We start from the raw sequence: 19,139 nt of genomic DNA on the forward strand, positions 1-19,139 counted from the left end.
GTCCTTCTAACACCATTCAAGAAAGAGGGTACAAATTTGGAGATTCCATAAATTTCATAAGACTTAGGACTGTCTCAAGATTGGTCTTGTAAAACAGGAATCCCTGCTTTAGAGTTTTGGAGAGCTCATTCTTAAAATTCATGGAAACTGGTGGAGGTAAATCCATCAAAGTCTTTTGCAAAGTAATCAACACATTTTCTCCAAATTTTCATATGAAGCATAAAGAGACAAAAGTGGAATCACAGTGGTAGAGCTCACTTTGTGGGTAGAAAGTGTGGAATAGAGAATGAGATGTGAAGGTTATGTGAAAAGCATGCATGCTCATATATGCCCCGTTGCCCAACTGACTTCATAAAGCTTCTCTGACCTTTGGCTTCTATTTTCCCTTCTCCAAACAAAATACTTGTAAAATCTCAGGAATCCCTTCAATAGAGAACCACAATTGTCCTTAATAAAAACTGCAGTAGAAGAATAATGGGAATATATGATGCCTGCTGTGATCTGAACACTATAGACCTTGGTTTGAGTTTTGGATAGGTCATTAAGGTAGTCAGATTAATGGAGAAAAGGAGAACCATCAATGCAGAGCATTTGATTCCAAGTGGAATGTTCTAGCGTTATGATACCGCAATCATTCTCACCATCTTTAAATAGAACCAAAACTTACTCTCAGTGAATGGTTAGCATTCTTCTCAGAATGATCAATGGTGTGTGATTAAAACAGTTGTACAGGCCGTTGCTTCCATACTCACTTAGGGAAGAACAGAGTACCCTAAAGGGAAGTCAGAGGACCTATAGGGCATAGTGTCCCAACTTTGAAGCCAGGATCCAAGTACTAACTGTCTCTATTTGATCACCTTTTAAAACTAGCTTAACTACCCAATGAATGCCCTGATCTGTTTATTTTTTTCATCAGAGCCTCTGTCAATTGTAGAATCTTCTCAGCCGAAGTGTCTAATGTCTAAGAATGTCTTTTCTTTCTTTCTTTTTTATTTCTTTTCCTATTTCAAATTCTGCATAAGATCTTCTCTAGTTTCTTAACCTGTCTGCCTTATATGGCCTCATCAGCCAAGGACAGGTCCTACTGAGAGCCTCTGACTTTAGGATACTTCCTATGTTCCAGCCTCCCATTCTCATGGCTAGTTTGTCTTCTTCTAGGGGAAACCTCTCTATATTCTTGCAGCAAGTGCATGGTCCTCCTGCTAGACTTGGGTCTATTTCTCTTTGGGTGCAGAGAAACATACTTTCAATTTTGAAAATGCTGGTATTCCCTCCTCTACCCCAGAGGCCTACATCTACTAGAAGCCAAGTGATTGAAGTTCTTGGGAGGCCAGGGAAAACCTGCATCTGGGTATGACATGAGTCCATTGGCAAGTTTTTTTAAAAGATTTTTATGTATTTATTAATGAGAGATACAGAGAGAGAGGCAGAGACACAGGCAAAGAGAGAGAGAGGCAGGCTCCATGCAGGGAGCCTGACGTGGGTCTCGATCTCGGGTCTCCAAGATGACACCCTGGGCTGAAGGCAAGCGCCAAACTGCTGAGCCACCCAGGCGTCCCCATTGGCAAGATTTTTATAAGGTAGCAGCCACAAGAGAAATGATGGGGAATCATTACGGCAGTTTGTGATTCTGTGAAGTTGTTTGGCATCCTGAGCTTTATGCCTGGTAATTATTGATCTTTTCATTTCCTTTGAATGATTATGCAAAGTATATCTTTTGAGATAGCTGAAATAACATGAAACTGCTACATATTTTAGCGATAATACTAAAATTTTAAAAAATAAATATAATAAATGTATTCTTAATATCAATTAACTAACAATAGGACTCACTATTAACTAGCAATACATCTTTTAATTTCTTATAATAATTAACATTTGCCACTTGCTTGCCTTGTACTGTAGTAAGAACATCACACACAGTAACTCATTTAATATTCATAATAAGCCCTTGTGGCTATTATTTTTACTATCTTTCTTTTCCAGATTAGGAAACCGAAGTGTATACAGTTTAAACAAAATGACCAAGATCTTGCCCCCATGAAAGTTCACGAGCAGGGTACCAAATTGAGGCATTACAATTCCAGAGACTGTCCTCTGAATCTCTGGGTGACTGATAAGCAGGCAGCAATTCCAAAAGGGTGATTTCTGTACTAAGGAAATTTATAGGGCAGCCCGGGTGTCTCAGCGGTTTAGTGCCTGCCTTCAGCCCAGAGCCTGATCCTGAAGATCCAGGATCGAGTCCCATGTCGGGCTCCCTGCATGGAGCCTGCTTCTCCCTCCCTCTGTGTCTCTGCCTCTCTCTCTGTGTGTGTCTCTCATGAATAAATAAATAAATAAAATCTTTAAAAAAATAAAGAAATTTATACCACACAAAATACAGAGAGATGGGAAAAAGGAAGTCTATGCCTTTGTGACTCGTGTGCCTATAATCTTTCCTCCCATGGTTTTACTGAGATATAGTTGACATATAACATGTGTACAACATAATGATTTGATATATGCACAATGATTATTGTGAAATAAAGTGTACATTGCAAAATGACTACCACGATAAGTTTGATTCATATCTGTCATCTCACACCATTGCATTTTTTTTCTTGTGATAAGAAATTTGAAGTCCTACTCTTTTAGCAGCTTTCAAATACACTAAACAGCATTGTAACTATAGTCCGTGCTGTACATTAATTAAGTGGTATTTATATACATATGTATATATGAGTATATGTATATCACATTTTCTTTATTCATTTATCCATCAATTGAAACCTACTATTTCCATGTTTCGGCTTTGTAAATGATGTTGAAATGAACATGGTGATGCAGATATCTCTTTGAAAGAGTGATTTCATCTCCTTTGGGTGTATTCCTAGAAGAGGAATTGGTGGATCATATGGTATTTCTAATTTTAGTTTTTTTTTTTTTTTGAGGAAATTCCATACTGTTTTTCAGAGTGGCTGCACCAATTTACATTACACCAACGTGCACAATTGTTCCCTTTTATCCACATCCTTGCTAATACTTATTATCACTTATATTTTGATAATGGCCGTTCTAACAGGTGTGAAGTGATATCTCTCGGTGATTTTGATTTGTATTCCCTTGATAATTAGGATGTGAGCCCATTTTCATGTATCTGTCGGGTATTAGGATGTCTTCTTTGAAAAAAAAAGGATGTCTTCTTTGGAAAAAATGTCTATTTAGATACCCATCCCATGTTTTAATAGATTTTTTTTACTATGGAGTTGTATGAATTCTTTATATATTTTGAATATTAACTCCCTACACCTTATCAGTTACATGATTTGCAAATATTTGCTTTCATTTGGTAGATTTCCTTTTCATCTTGTTGACGATTTCCTTTGCCGTGCAGAAGATTTTTAGTTTGATGTAGTCCCTCTTGTTTATTTTTACTTTTGTCATCTTTTGCTTTGGGTGTCAAATCCACAAAGTCATCTCCAAGGAGCTTGCCACCTATGTGTTCTTATAGGAATTTTATGGTTTTCAATTTTCTTTTACTCATACAGGAGTTTCAGAACTCTGGGGTTGAGAAGTCCATATTACTGAAGGAATGATTCATTACAAATCTCTACTACTGGGGATCCTTGGGTGGCTCAGCGGTTTAGCGCCTGCCTTTGGCTCAGGGCGTGATCCTGGAGACCTGGGATCTAGTCCCGCATCGGGCTTCATGCATGGAGCTTGCTTCTCCCTCTGCCTGTGTTTCTGCCTCTGTGTCTCTCATGAATAAATAAAATGTTAAAAAACAACAACAACAAATCTTCACTCCTCATCATATCGGGATATTTAAGTACAGTGTCACTTGAATGAGAATATAATGTCATTTACATGAACTGCCACGTGATCACTCCGCCCCACACTGGGCCATAGTGCTCTGAGAAGCAGATCATGAAATGTATATGTAGAAGAGGGCAGGGAATCCAAACCAGGGCAGAAGTACACTTAGGTGACTAAAGCAACAATATCAGGTGGCAAAGGAAAAGAACCTGAGAAGTGAGAATATGTTTGGAGACATTGAACACATTCTGGAATCTTAAAATTCCTATTTGCTTGGAGGAAGGGATTGTTTTGAAGAACAGAAAACTGGCTTTCTTTTTGATTCTGCATATACAAAGACACTTCCTGAAGAGTGTCTTTACTCCTTTCACTTTCTCCTCAATTTGCAGGTGAAGATGATTTTTTTCTTAGATATGTAATTTTGAATTAACACCACCTGTCCCCACCCCAAATTGGTTTCCGTTTTTCCCTGTATCCTCTAAACACCTCCACCAATATATCCCACCATGTAGAATGACATACTAAAAATAGGTTTGTGCTCTATTTGGAAAGCATTATCCTAAAATTTTTAATTACATCTGATTGTGTTGTTACCAGGTCACATCCTCCTTTTGTGTGACACTTAGATGTTGGAGGGGAGAATGTGTGTCATCTAGAGAGGAAGAGCTGATATGTACAGCTGTAGACCCCTAGCACAAATCAGATCCTGAACCTGAGCAGTAGGAATATTCTGGTTGGACCCAAAATTGGAGAGAAAACATTGATCAAAATGACAAAATTACAAATGTGTATTTCTAGTCTATCTTAAGTATATTTTCATGGCTTACAACTGTTATCTAATTTTTGTGTGTTCCGAAGTGGTTGGATTTCAGGTTAGAAGTAACTATATTCCCTTTCAAAATTTCCAGAATAACAGATCACCAGCTATCTATTATGTATGTATATATATGTATGCGTATGCGTGTATTATGTGTAATCACTTACCCTCTTTTTCCAGTCCTGGACTCAGGAAGAAATGTTTTTAGAGAAAGGAAAAGGAATTCAAAGAAAAATTCCTTTGAATTCCAGCAAGAATTTGATTTAATATGAAGCAGGAAAGCCATTTAATATTTTTCTTTGAATTTGATATGATTGTCATGAAGCCACTGTTTAGTAAATGCAAAAATTCTACCTACTTTGATTTTGCATATTTGTTCATTGTCTTTAGATGGAAACTGAGGTAGAAGTTTGAATGGGATTTGAACATTGGCTATTCAACAAACTGTGTTTTCTTGCTCATTAGTTCATGCATGTGAATAGAAAGCTAGTCACTTTCCACAACATGTGGTCACACTGATATTCCATTGTGTATATTACACTTGTGGAAGCCTTTTTAAAACTCTCAGCAGGGCAGTCCGGGTTGCTCAGCGGTTCAGTGCCTGCCTTCGGCCCAGGGCGTGATCCTGGAGACCCAGGATCGAGTCCCACATTGGGCTCCCTGCATGGAGCCTGCTTCTCCCTCTGCCTGTGTATCTGCCTCTCTCTTTGTGTCTCTCATGAATAAATACATAAAATCTTTTTTTAAAAAAATTAAAAAATAAAGCTCTCAGCAGTTTGAAAGCACATGTCCATATTTTCAAAATTGGTATGATTTCTTCTACTTAATAATACCCTGAACACTGATCACTTTAATTTGCTTTTGATACTCAAAAAAAACCTCTTCATAAAAAAGCATCCAAATGAAAACAAAATGAAACAAGACCAGAAATGATTATATAAGAGAAAAAAGACATATGCTGAGCATTTTTACAAAAATAATAAGCATGTCTCTGTTAAGAGATTCATTATAATAAAGTAACTTTCTTTTTCCCCTTCACCTACCGAGACATTAGCAGTTTGGGACTCCTGAATTATATTACATTTGATAACTTCCTATTGCATTAGTGAATTTCCATTTGGTTATAAAAATTTCCTGATAAAGCCCCATTATTTCTATGGCTATGAGGCAAAGTATAATCTGATTATGTAGCTACTTTTATTATAACTGTGGCTAACGTGATAATATACACCATATTATTACAGAAATGCTCTGTGATGTTTTCTCTTTTGAAAAAGGGCAGATAGGCTCACAGAAAGAATAACAGGAGAGACAAGGAAGATTTGAACAGGTCAACAAAGTATGCCCCTAAAAAGCGGGTTGGCTACACAGTTACATAATGCAATTTATTCCCCCAAGAAAGTGAAGCAAACAGGGGCTTTTTTTTTTTTCTCACAAGTCGGGAAGACACACAGTGTCTGAAATTAGAAAACACCTTTCCCTTATGTCCAGGAAAATACCTGTCATAAACAATGAAGGAGTAGACGATGACGATTAGCTCATTGGACCAGACTTACATCATTTAGACTGAGTTCACCACCAAGCCATTTAATTCCAATATATTTGTTGAGTACCTACTAAGTACTATCAAGTACCTACTAAGTACTATCAAGTACCATGATAGATAATGGATACAATGGGGAAAACACCATCATCCCTATCATTAAGCAGTGTGTATATTTTAATAATTACAACACAACATAAGGAGCGTTCTGTAAATTAATAATTACAATGCAATATTACAAGTGCTATAAAAGAGATATTGACAAGGTGTCTTGAAGGTTGAACAGGAGTTCCAGGGGGATGAGACAGTCAGGAGTGTGTTGAGCAGAAGGTGGTGCTTGATAGGTGTGTGTGCAAAGGCACTGGGAGGTGGTGGTGGGGTGACAGGTTAAAGCCAGATGTGAAGGATATGACATGCTCTGAAAAATATTCTGGACTTTATTCCATGGGTTGGATTGAAGAAGTGGTCCCCAAAGATGAGGGAGGTGGTCCAAAAAGGAAGAGCAGTAGTAAATCAAATTTGAGTTTTGGAGAGATGCTCCTGTGAACCCATGTATAGGATGGACGGAAACAATGAACAGGTGGAAAGAGGAAAAGCAGAGGGGAAGTTTGCAAATCTGAACTAAGGTTATATACCAGCTTTGAGGCAGACAGATTTGCTATATGTCTGAACTAAAATCAGTTGAGTGTGTCAGGGAAAAAATGGGATTCCAGGGGACTGACCTGAGTAACTACATAATTAATTGGCCTCGTTAACTGATAAAGGAAAATCTTGGGCTCATGGATGTCCTTTGGCTGGATTACTTTCAAGATCACTTCCAGAATATCCAGCTGAACTTGCTCAGGAGGCTGCTCAGATATATGCCTTTGGAGCTCAGGAATGCTACTGAACTTCTGAGTTATCAGTGGATCTGTGGCAGTTAATGTTTGGGGAATGAGAGAAATAACTGAAGGAAGAAATAGACAAAAAAAACAAGAGAGCTGAGGATGAAGCTCTGGGAACACTAATCTCTAGGGCACAAGGGGAAGAACTAGGGAGGGAGACTAAGCTGTGGTCAGAGCAGGAGGAAGAGAGAGAGGAAGAAAAGGTAAAGTGGTAGACTGGGGAAGAGAGTTTCCAGATGGAAGGATCCCACTATGTCAGAGGCCCATAGGAAGTAAAGAAAAGTAAAGATGGAAAGTCCTCAAGACGAGCGTTTGAGAGGAACCAGAGAAAGTGGATTGGTAGGCAAAAGGGTGGTAAGAGGTAGAATCGAGGTGAGCAAAGTTTGTAAGTGGCAAGAACTGAGCTAGTTTGTATACTGATAAAGAGCAACGAGTGCAGAGAATGTGTAATATAGGCATTGACCTTGGAGTTGGAGAAGGATAGGTCCTGATGTGGAGGTAAAGTGGAGAGGAGGTACCTGATGGGGTTCACACATGGAACGTATCTTTCCTCTCTGTGAGACCAGGCTAGTCATTCAATCTCCTTATATATGAAAGTTGGTTGTTAGTTCAATCCGCTTATATGTGAAAGTCTTTGTGGCCACAGACTTATCACCCCAGACTAATCATCTATATCATCATTGTTCATAACAATTCCTAAGTGAGGACAATGGCAAGATTAGTACAAACCCACCAGCAATAACAACAATAACAAAATCCAAAACCAAAATCCTTTAATGTATACCATATTGTGAGTTAGCACTATTGTATCATCTTAGTGTACAAGAGATAAAAACTGGGTGGTAAAAGTTGAATCAGCAGATAACCTCATTACTTGTAGCTTATTCTACCCAAATTTTAGCGAAAAGAAGGAAATCATAAATAAACATGCTCCTACCAAGTTCATGGAAATATACCTTGTAAAATTTCCTTTCCTACATTCCCACTCTGTATACATAAGTCCTAGAAAGATATTGTGAGATGTTATTGAACATTTCCTGAAGCACTGAAAAATACTGAATCATTAAGAAAAGATCAAATTGTGTTTAATTTCCTACATAGTAAGGAAAGAAGACGTAGGCATTTAAAGATTTTCTGCAAAGCTGGAATACAAAAATATTCATTTTGTTGACCTCAGGTTAAGCAGAAAATAAAATTTACCAGAACCTCTCATTTCTCCCCTTCTCTGAGCACTCCAGTTAATTTAAATTTTGTACATGGAAAGGAAACAGTGATTACCCAGAATTTTAAAATTTAATCTTATTTATTTATTTGAGAGAGAGCATGAGCAGAGGGGAGAAGGCAGAGAGAGAGGGAGAAGCAGACTCCCTGCTGAGCAGGGATCCTGACATGGGGCTCGATCCCAGGACCTTGAGATCATGACCTGAGCTGAAGGCAGCGCTTAACCAGCTGAGCCACCCAGGTGTCCCCAGAGTTGTTTTTTATTCTACTATTCTATTATAGAGGAGTTATACATGGTCACTGGTATGAAATGTCTTAAGTATAAAGTGCAGATGAGTTTTCACTCCTGAACATGAATCTTTTTGTCTTACCCAATTTACAGAAAATTATTGAAGCTATTCCAGTGGAGGCATTCAGTCATTCTATACCAGTGGCACATATGTCATTTTCACCTGATGGGACTTTTCCTTAGGAAACCAGTGTGCTTAATTCCAGAAAGCAAATCTTGCCATGATTGTGCCACTGTTTTTGCTCAAAGTTGTAAGATTGGTCTGGTTGAAATTTTTAAGTTCAGACCTTGGATGCATCGTGGCAAACAAATAATTTGGAGAAAAATACTCAACTTGCAAGTGAATATTATTTTATTAATTTGGATATTACTTTTCACTTATATCAGTTGGCAAATTTGGGTATTTTGCTCTATTGGGGGATGATTTCCAGGTTAAAAAAATGTATGAGCTTGAGGCCATATAATATATTGAAAAGACTGTAAGCTTTGGCTCCAAGCAGTTATGTGTACGAGTAGCTAAACCTCTTGAAATTTTGTCTTCCTAATTTGTAAAACTGGTATAATACGTTATCTACATCATGGGATGTACATGGGATGTAAAACTGGGATAATACGTTATCTACATCATGGGATTATTCCATGGATTGCTATTAATTATATGTAAAATACCAGCCACATAGCACACAATATTTAATAAATGTTAGATATTATTTTTATATGTTAGCTCTTTTTTAACAATTTAAATTCAGTTAGCCAACATAAAGTACATACTTCATTTCAGATATAGTGTGCAACGACCTATCAGTTGCATATAACACCCAGTGCTCATCACGTCACATGCCCTCCTTAATGCCCATTAACCAATTACCCTCCCCCCCCACCTCCTCACTATCAACCCTGTTTGTTTCCTATAGTTAAGAGCCTCTCATGGTTTTTCTCCCTCCCTGATGACTTACATTCAGTTTTCCCTCCTTGTAGCTTATTCTACCCAAATTTTAGCGAAAAGAAGGAAATCATAAATAAACATGCTCCTACCTGTGATCCTCTGTACTGTTTCTTGTATTCCACATATGAGTGAAACCATATAATTGTATTTCTCTGATTGACTTATTTCACTCAGCATAATACCCTCCAGTTCCAACCATGTTGATGTAAATGGTAAGTTTTCATCCTTTCTGATTGCTGAGTTATATTACATATATATAATGAAATATTAAATATTATATTATATTATATTATATATATCACATTTTCTTTATCCATTCATCTGTCAATGGATATCTTGGTTCTTTCCACAGGTTGGCTATTGTGGACATTGTTGCTATGAACATTGGGGTGCAGGTGCCCCTTCATTTCACTACATTTGTATCTTTAGGGTAAATACCTAGTAGCACAATTGCTGGGTTGTAGGGTAGCTCTATTTTTAACTTCTTGAGGAACCTCCATACTCATTCCACAGTGGCTGTACCAGTTTGCATTGCCACCAACAGTGTAGGTGGGTTCACCTTTCTCTGCATCTTCGGCGATATTTGTTGTTTTCTGTCTTGTTAATTTTGGCCATTCTGACTGGTGTAAGGTGGTATCTCATTGTGATTTTGATTTGTATTTCCCTGATGCCAAGGGATATGGAGCATTCTTTTTCATGTGTCTGTTGGCCATTTGTATGTCCTCTTTGAGGAAATGTCTGTTCATGTCTTTGGCCCATTTCTTGACTAGATTATTTGTTTTTGGGGTGTTGAGTTAGCTCTTAATGGGCCATTCGCAATCACAAAAACTTTCTGATTTACAAGAGGAATAATATTTTGGGTCAGATATATTAGAATTTGGATATGTTTTTCTCTGTGGAAATGGAATTTTGCAAGTTATCGTTCATAGACCGTGTTTCTCGTTCTGGTTTCCTACCTGTTGTATGATGTTGACAAGTCCTTAATCTGGTTGGACCTCAAAGTTCTTACCTATAATATCTATGATGAACTTCAAGGGCACTTTCAGATTTGAAATGCTATATTTGTGTACTTAAAAAAATATTTTATTTATTTATTCATGAGAGGCACAGAGAGAGAGAGAGGGGGGGGGGCAGAGACATAGGCTCCATGCTGGGAGCCCGATGTGGACTTGATCCCGGGTCTCCAGGATCACACCCCAGGCTGAAGGTGGTGCTAAACCGCTGAGCCACCCAGGCTGCCCTGCTTGTATACTTTTTGTATTGAGCCTATATTTTCCAGTTTGGGGCTATCTTTGAGTATTTCCTTCAGCTATCAAAATATCTTCCATCATTAATTTTTTTCTCTCTGTGATCAGCAATCATTCCATTTCCCAAAGCAATCATTCTTGAGAGGGTTGTCTCTACCTCATCATTTTATATTCTGACTCTCTCCACTTGAGCGTCTGTCCACATGTTTCTCTGAATTCACCCTTCTTAAGGTCAGCAGTACTCTTCACCTTGCCAAATCCTTTGGCCAATTCTCCATCTTCACATTACTCATGTGATCTAGTTAACTGTTCTCTCCTTCTGAACACAACTATTTATCTAATCTCCCATGCACCATACTTGCTTAATATCTTCCCTTGCTTGCTGGCCACATCCCCTGCTGGTTTTTGTTCTCCTCTCAGTCTCTGAAGTAATGTGTCTAAGAGAAATACAACAGGAGCCACACAGATGATTTTAAAGTTCCTAATATTTAATTTTCCCATTAAAGAAAGTAAAAATAAACAGGTGAAATCAATTTTAAGAATATATTTTGTTTAACCTAGTATACCCAAAATATTATTTCAGTAAATAATCTATATAAATAATTAATGAGATGCTTTGCATTCTTCACAATTTGGTATTTTATACTTAATATGGACTAGGCTCGGGCAGCCCGGGTGGCTCAGCAGTTTAGTGCCACCTTCAGCCCACGGTGTGATCCTGGAGACCCGGAATCGAGTTCCATGTCGGGCTCCCTGCATGGAGCCTGCTTCTCCCTTTGCCTGTGTCTCTGCCTCTCTCTCTCTCTCTCTTTCTCTCTCTATCTCTCTATGTCTCTAATGAATAAATAAATAAAATCTTTAAAAAAATATGGACTAGGCTCAAAAGCCACATATAGCTACCATATTGGCCAAGGCAACAGTATATGTGTTGGAGAAGCCCAGGGCTCAGTCCTGGAGGCATTTCTGTCCTCTGTGTCAGTTCTTCTAGGTGACCCAGGTGAGCATATATTATCTCTATTCTGATTTAATCATTAGTAAGTATTTATTTGGTACCTAATATCTGATAAGCTACTGTGTTCTTTGACTAAAGGTTCCAATAGTGTACAAAGCTGTCATAAATCCCCACCTAATAGAGCCTGTTTCTGAGAAAGAGAGAGCAGACAATAAACAAAATAGCTGTGTTAATTTCATTGCCCAATAGGAGGTAGAAGTGCTGGGGCACAGAAGAGGAGTGCAGAAAGATGGGAGGTGGAGTTGGAGAAGCAGAGAAGGGGCCCAATGATGCAGGGGTGTTGGTGTACTAGTCAAATGAGCTTGGCTCTACTATGTTGAGATAGGGAGCCACTAGAAGGCTTTAAACCGAAGAATACGGGATATGGCTCAAATTGTGAAGATGGTTTTGGCTGCTGTTTTGAGAATATATGGTAGAAGATCAGAGAGAAACAATGTGGCCGGTAATCTAATGTTGAATAACCCAGGCTGAAGATGACAGAGGCTTTGATCTTTTCCAGGGCTAGGGATGAGAAGGTATCTGAGCCTGAAAGAAGAGGTTCAGGCCAGATGGACAGATACGGGAATCATCCACGCATACCTACATTTTTCCATTAGGGGAGCAGCCACTTGCCACCTAGAGCTATTTAAATTTAAATTAATTAAAACAAAATAAGAAATTGATGCCCCAGTTGTACTAGCTTAGCCTTATTTCAAGTGCTTGATATCCACAGGTGCTGAGCGGCTACTGCTTTGGACAGTGCCCACACAGACCATTTCCATAGTTGCAGAAAGTTTTATTGGGCCACACTGACACATTTAGAGTTCTGTCCTACTAGTCTCTCAAATCAACTGCCTGCTAGATGCCTCCACAGAAAAACTGGATTATTATTTTATTAATATATACCAAGTAAGTGTTGTATACAAAACACGGTGAGTGTTCTCGAGTCCAGTCTTCAGCAACCTGGCTTCCCATTTATCCCAGCCTGTTCTGACTTCATTATTGTCCTCCAAGTAAATGGAATCACCTTCTATACTACTGTCCCCACTTTGAGGTCACTCCCCATTCCTATCTTTCTCTCCCCACCACCTCTGTCACTTTCAATCCATTAACAGGTTAATCTGCTTCCCCTCCAAGACCTATCCTGACTATGACCACCTCTTAGCATCTCTACTTTTATCATATCATTCTTTGCTGGACAATTAAAATATCTTCAAAATTAATGTTTTTCAAGTCTTACTCTGCATTAGAATCATGTGGGAGTTTAAGATCAGAACAAAGCAAGGGAAAAAAAAATGCCTGGGCGCTACTCCATGCCCACAGGTGGGGCTTGGCTTTGTAAAAGCTTCGCAGGTGCAGCCAGGCTAAGGCTCCACTTTCACCCCATCCTCCTCCACCACTTTCCATTGTCCATTCTTGCACAGAGGAGCCAGAGTGACCTTTCTAAACAATAAATCAGATCATGTCATTCCCTCACTTGAAACTTTCTCATGGTTTCTCATTGCTCTGAGAAGAACTGGAAGCTCCAGACCCTACGAAATCTGGCCCCGCTTGTTTCTCCAGCCTGCTTTTGTCGGGCTGACCCCCATTGTTATTTCCTCTGAGATGTGCTCTGTCCACTTCATGATAGCGGGCCCTTTGCTCTTCCGCCAGCACCTGTCCCAATCACTCTCCTTCCCAATTCCCTGGCTTCTTGTCTTGATGGAATGTATTGCTGTCTACAGTGATCGTATTTATTACTTCCCTGATCTGTTGTCTATCTCCATAACTAGAACACAAGCTCCATGAGAGCAAGGAACTTTACTGTCTTTTACCTGTTACCTCTGGCACTTAGAACAGAACCTGGCAACGAATTAAGGTTTTTGAGTGTCCCCTGCATTTGCCTCATTTAATGCATAGTTTTAAAGATCCATTTTAGGGTCTTCAGAGAAAAGACAATGAGAGCTACGATGATGATGAATATGATGATACTGTACCTAGGAACGGCTCTAATTTATAGAGAGCTTACTATGTGCCAGGCTGTGCTTATTCAATCCTGACAATAGCCCTCTGAGGTGGAGATAATACACCCATTTTACAGATAAGAACATTGGGATTTCAAAAAAACTAACTCGATTAGGACCATCAAGGTAGTGAGTGTGGAAAGACAGAACTGGAACCTGGGTCTGTCTGAGGCCAAGGTCCTGACTCCACAAACAAACAGACAAACAAACAAACTTGCAGCCATTTAATAAATACTTATGAAGTAAATAGAACACATGGTAACTGGCACATGTTGGGAAGTTGTCAAACACTGATATTTAGTTTGTGACCAGGGAAAACAAAAACCTTCCTGTTCCATCGTGATACCCGTGGGGTCACTGCTGCCTCCTTTTTTGCCCAGTGGGGGACTCCAGTGCTGTCCCACATTCCTCTTTTTGCTAGTTATTTGTGCAACATGCAGTTCTAGCCTAAAGAATTCCATCTCCTAGCAGCTACCAGGGTTACTTGCAGCCTCAATGATCTTCTTTTGAGAGAGGGAAAAATCCCCTAACTTTGTAACACAGCCCAGCGATGCATGAGAAGCCTTTGTCAAACCCTAGGCAGGGGGAGAAGGAAAATAAAAATACCGTTCTCCTCTGGAATGTCTCCTAGGACTAGAGGGGGAAAAAATGCTAATTCTGACAGCAGTAAAATCATCTAAAAACCAAAGCACCTTTGAATTATATCAGAAATGAAATTAAAAATGAGAAGCGTCGTAAGGAAATAATTACGTTCTTGGATTCTCTCAGCATCTTAACCCCGCCACCCCCACTGCACCCCCAGCCGCCCAGCCTCCCACCCCCAGCTCTGTTCATCGGGCTTACGACGCCCTAGATAACTCCCCCAGGACTGATTTCCCCGTGAGTCCGTGTAGACATGCTTTGTGTTCAGGTTGCACGAAGAGGTGGAGGGATGCCTGGCTTTTCTTTATTCGCCCAGAATAGGCTGATGGGAAGTCGGAGCCCGCCTTCCTCTCTTGAAACAACCCCCACGGTGCAGTGTTTTTATGTTTAATTACTCCGCAATGAACGTGCACCCGTGGGCTCGCGCTGCTCGCCTTGCCCGGACGGGCCGCAGCGGGCGCTCCGCGGTGCTCCGACGCCCCGGGCCGGGTGTCCGCGCGGGGGGCCGGCCGGTGGGGCGCGGGCCCGGGCGGCCGCGGGGCGGGGCGGGGTGCGGGGCCGGGTGCGGGGGCGGGGTGCGGGGCGGGGTGCGGGGCGGGGGTGCGCGCCCGGCCTGCGGCCCAGATGGCCGGCCAGCCCCGCGCGGGGACACTTTCTCAGGCTTTCAAAAAGGGCACTTTCTTTCCTGCCTAATATTTAGCTCCTTCAAATGCAAATGGAGAGGTTTCGCTCCAAGGTTAGCATAACAATTATGGGAAAGCTTTAAATCTGATGCGTTTGTTTACACGATGAAAGGCGGGCAGGATCCGGGAGCTGGAGGCCCCGGCTTCTCAGCGACTATTTTCTCACTAGTGAGCTGCAAGTCAATTTGAGATCACAAAGAAAACCAATTTATGTGACGGCGTGGGCTGATTTTGGAGGGAGTTCGACACTGCGGCCGGTGCGCGGGGTTTCTCTTCCTTCCTTCCTTTCTCTCCCTTTCTTTTTCTTTCTTTCTTTCTTTCTCTCTCTCTCTCTTCCTTCCTTCCTTCCTTCCTTCCTTCCTTCCTTCCTTCCTTCCTTCCTTCCTTCCTCTCTCTCTCTCTTTCTTTCTTTCTTTCTTTCCTTTCTTTTTTCTTTCTCCTTTCTTTTTTCCCCTACTTTTTCTTTCTTTCTTAAATGACCGCCGCTAACATAGTGATCCCCCCCCCCCCTTTTTCATCGTGAAGTTTGGGTGAGGTAATTGATGTTGGTGATGGGGAGGAAGGTCTTTATCACGCGGACGGGATGATGGGAACAGGGGTGGGGTTGCTGCAGGTACAGGCCTTTCCAGGGGCGCGGTGGGGTGTGGGCCTGGCATGCATGAAAATATCCTTTAGTTTGCTTTCCTTTAGAAGTTCATTTTCTTTAAAAAAAATAAAAAAATAAAAATAAAAAGGTTTTTCTTTTTCTTTTTTTTTTTTTTTTAGGTTTTTCTTTTTTGGACTCGGCCTAGACCTCTTGTTTTACTTTCCTTTTTTTTCTTTTTTCTTTTGTATTTATTTACTTTTTGGTATTTCAATAAGGAGTTCTGGGTGTTAAACACCATTGATTAGTCTGGGTACCAGACTAAGATTTAGGGGGATGACATTCTCTCACTATAAATCCATTAATTTCCAGACATTGACAGTGAGGATGAGCCTGGGCCCATTAGAGGTGACCCAGATCTACCAGGAGGGAAGGCCTGCTGATGAGCAAGAAGGAAATCTCAGGTCTTTCTTTCTTTCTCTCTCCCCTCTCTCTCTCTCTCCCTCTCTCTCTCTTCCTTCCTTCCTTCCTTCCTCCCTCCCTCCCTCCCTCCCTCCTCCTCCTCTCTCTCTCTCTTTCTTCTTTCTTTCTTTCTTTCTTTCTTTCTTTCTTTCTTTCTTTCTTTCCTCTTTCTTTCTTTCTTCTCTTTCTTTCTTTGTCTTTTTTACCCTTAGATGTTCCAGGAGACTTCTCCAGACCTTCCTCCTGGGGCCATCCTCCACCTGTCACACACAGAAGGGAGAGTTCTCACATAAGATGCTGTGAGGTCTCAGCCTGTTAGGGTCCTGCTCACTTGAGACCCATGAGAGAATGGAGACCCCTGAGAGCTCATTGAATCTATCGGATTCATGGACGATGGATTGGCACATGTTTTGTGACAGTACAATCTACAATGCCTATAACTCTGGGAGTTCATGAGTGCCTGGTATTTAACAATATTATGCCATTCAAGGAGCATTTCTTGACTGACAAAAACGTGCCATTTTAAATGTTAAGATTAAGCTAAAAAAAAATCTTTTTTTTTTTTTTTCCCTACAGTATTTCTACAGGGGAACTGAAATACCTGCCCTAACAGTGGGACCCAGGCAAGCATGTATGTGCTATTATCTGACAGGTACAAAGCAGCGGTTTGCAACCTAAGTGTGATCCTGGAATTGCCTGAAAGTCTTGTTAAAAATACAGATGGTGGAGCTTCCCCTCCAGAGTCTCTGATCCGGCAGGTCTAATGTGAAGCCTGAGAATTTCCATTTCTCACAAACTGCCAGGTGATGCTGTGATGCCCTCCTTCCAGGACCAGACTTGGAGAAGCACCAGCCTAAGAGAATCATAGAAGTGTATACTTTTGAGAGAACTCAATATAATAAAAGAGTTTCCTTTTTTACAAGAATAGCTTAGAGAAAAACGGTTCATCAGCAACTGATGAACTATCCACACTAGGAATTAAGATTGAAGAACTATTATTAAATTTAAATATTTCTCTAATATAAGTTTTTAAAGATTGTTGGCTGGACTTATTTAGGAACTCAAAGTAAGTAATGTCTTTCCAAGGAAAAATGAGCATTAGAAAAATACTATTCAGGCCTGCTAGCTGGATGAAGGGGTTCTCAAGAGATGGTTGGTATATTAATGAAATATATTTATTTTCTGATATTGAGACACTCAAGGTCCCCTGCACTGAACTTGCCCCTTGGCCATCTTAGCGTTTGTGCTTCTTTTGTTAGCCTACATTTTGGTTCTTCTCTTTCCCTGAAATCCTCCACAGGCTCTTTCTCCTTTGTTAAGATCTCTCTTCAAACTCGGTTGCTTCAAGACAGAAAGGTAGAGATTTTTATGAAACCTTAACCATTAAGAAAAAAAAATACTAAAACTCCCTTATTCATCTAGCCACTTAATGTAATTAAACATACTTATAGGCTTCTGTGTGGTGTCTGTATTTCATCTTAGCGTCTTTAATATGTACATTTTCTCGTTTTACTTTAAATTGCATATCCTATGAGAGAGAGACTTTTTAATTCTGACTTTCCATAATAGCTGGTATAGAATCACATGGAAAAAGACACAGAAAAACAAAATCTTTTGATGGTGATGATGATCCTGTCTCATTAAGTGACATGACATTAAGTTAGGTTCTGTTTGCATGCTACTAAAATATATGGATGAAAATGTACCTTCTGTGTAAAATCATAATTGTATCAGCCAGTTGACTATGGACACATGCTATGGTAATTGTAAGACAAATAGTAAACTTAAATCCAGGAGGGATTTTTCTCAAATTATATTTTTATATGCATTAAGGAAATATGTAGCCCAAGAAATCATATGTAAATAATTTTGTGAAATAAACACCTAAAATTAATCTTTGGTTGAAGAGGCATCTTAACACGCTGAGGAAAACTGTTCTAGGAGACTGGAGAGCTTCACCGGTAACTAGTTCTGCGACGTTGTGTGTTCAGGATGGAGGATGACGATGTTGAGTATGCTTTGTTGAGTAAGTAATGTTCACTTTCTTTCAATGACAGTCATGAGGGATGGATGATCCTGGTGGTTCTTTCTGGATTACATGTATAGGGTCTGCTTGGGTTTACTTAAACCACATAACAAGAGGGTGAGCACTGGTTTAAACAATATTGTCGACACCTTTTAAAATTATTGTCACCTCCTCTACATATGTTACAGTCTCCTTGGATTTGGAGAAAATGCCATGTTGATTGTTTTTCATTGTAAAGGAGCCAATTTCTTTGAGCAACTGCTATTTCGACCTAAGCATTCAAGTCATTGAGCAGACATTTCATTTAGGGTCGGAGCAGAATTTCTTTACCCTTGTCGTTATCCTGTGTTACAGCTGACTGCTTTAGTGCCAATAAAATGCTAAGGGCTCTGGTTTTTACTGGGCAAAGCACTGAGTGGCAAAGTCATTCCTATTAAATATTAACATCATTTACTAAGAATATAATTAGAAATAAAATAAACTGGCATATAAAATTTGTATCTTAATCATCCTGTGCTCTTGCTTGGTTCAGGTGTTGAAAAATTGTTTTCTTGGTCTTAAATGTAGAGTTAGGATTTTAAAATGTTTAAGATGTCATCACAGAGAGGCAGTGGGTATTTCTAAGGTATCTAAGAGACTTGAATTTTGGGGAGGTCAAATGCAGAGTGTGACAAATAAGGTGTGTGTGTGTCTGTATTGTGTGGCAATGAAATGGAAGTGGGAAATCAGATGAGACAAAGTGAGAAATGATAGTATAAATAGGGCTCTAGAATATTTTCTTGTTTTGAAATAAAACCATGGTTTAAATCCAATGGGCCAATTATATATAAATATAGTATAGAGGGCAGATATCCAGAAAAAACAGATTTTTAAAAAATATTTTATTTATTTATTCATGAGAGACACACAGAGAAAAGTAGAGACATAGGGAGAGGGAGAAGCAGGTTCCCTACTGGGAGCCTGATGTGGGACTTGATCTCAGGGCCCTGGGATCATGACCTGACCAA

General features: G+C 39.8%; 1 long non-coding RNA gene across 1 annotated transcript in view; it reads left to right on the top strand.

The window, feature by feature from the left end:
* Window positions 1-17,982, top strand: part of LOC121499464 — a 132,088-nt gene extending 114,106 nt beyond the window's left edge. Inside the window, exon 4 of the long non-coding RNA XR_005990132.1 lies at window positions 16,683-17,982. This is a non-coding gene — a long non-coding RNA (uncharacterized LOC121499464). The remainder of the gene's footprint in view (window positions 1-16,682) is intronic.
* Window positions 17,983-19,139: the final 1,157 nt, after the last annotated feature.

The sequence above is a fragment of the Vulpes lagopus genome, chromosome 10 (assembly GCF_018345385.1).
Source record: "Vulpes lagopus strain Blue_001 chromosome 10, ASM1834538v1, whole genome shotgun sequence".
Lineage (NCBI taxonomy): Eukaryota > Metazoa > Chordata > Mammalia > Carnivora > Canidae > Vulpes > Vulpes lagopus.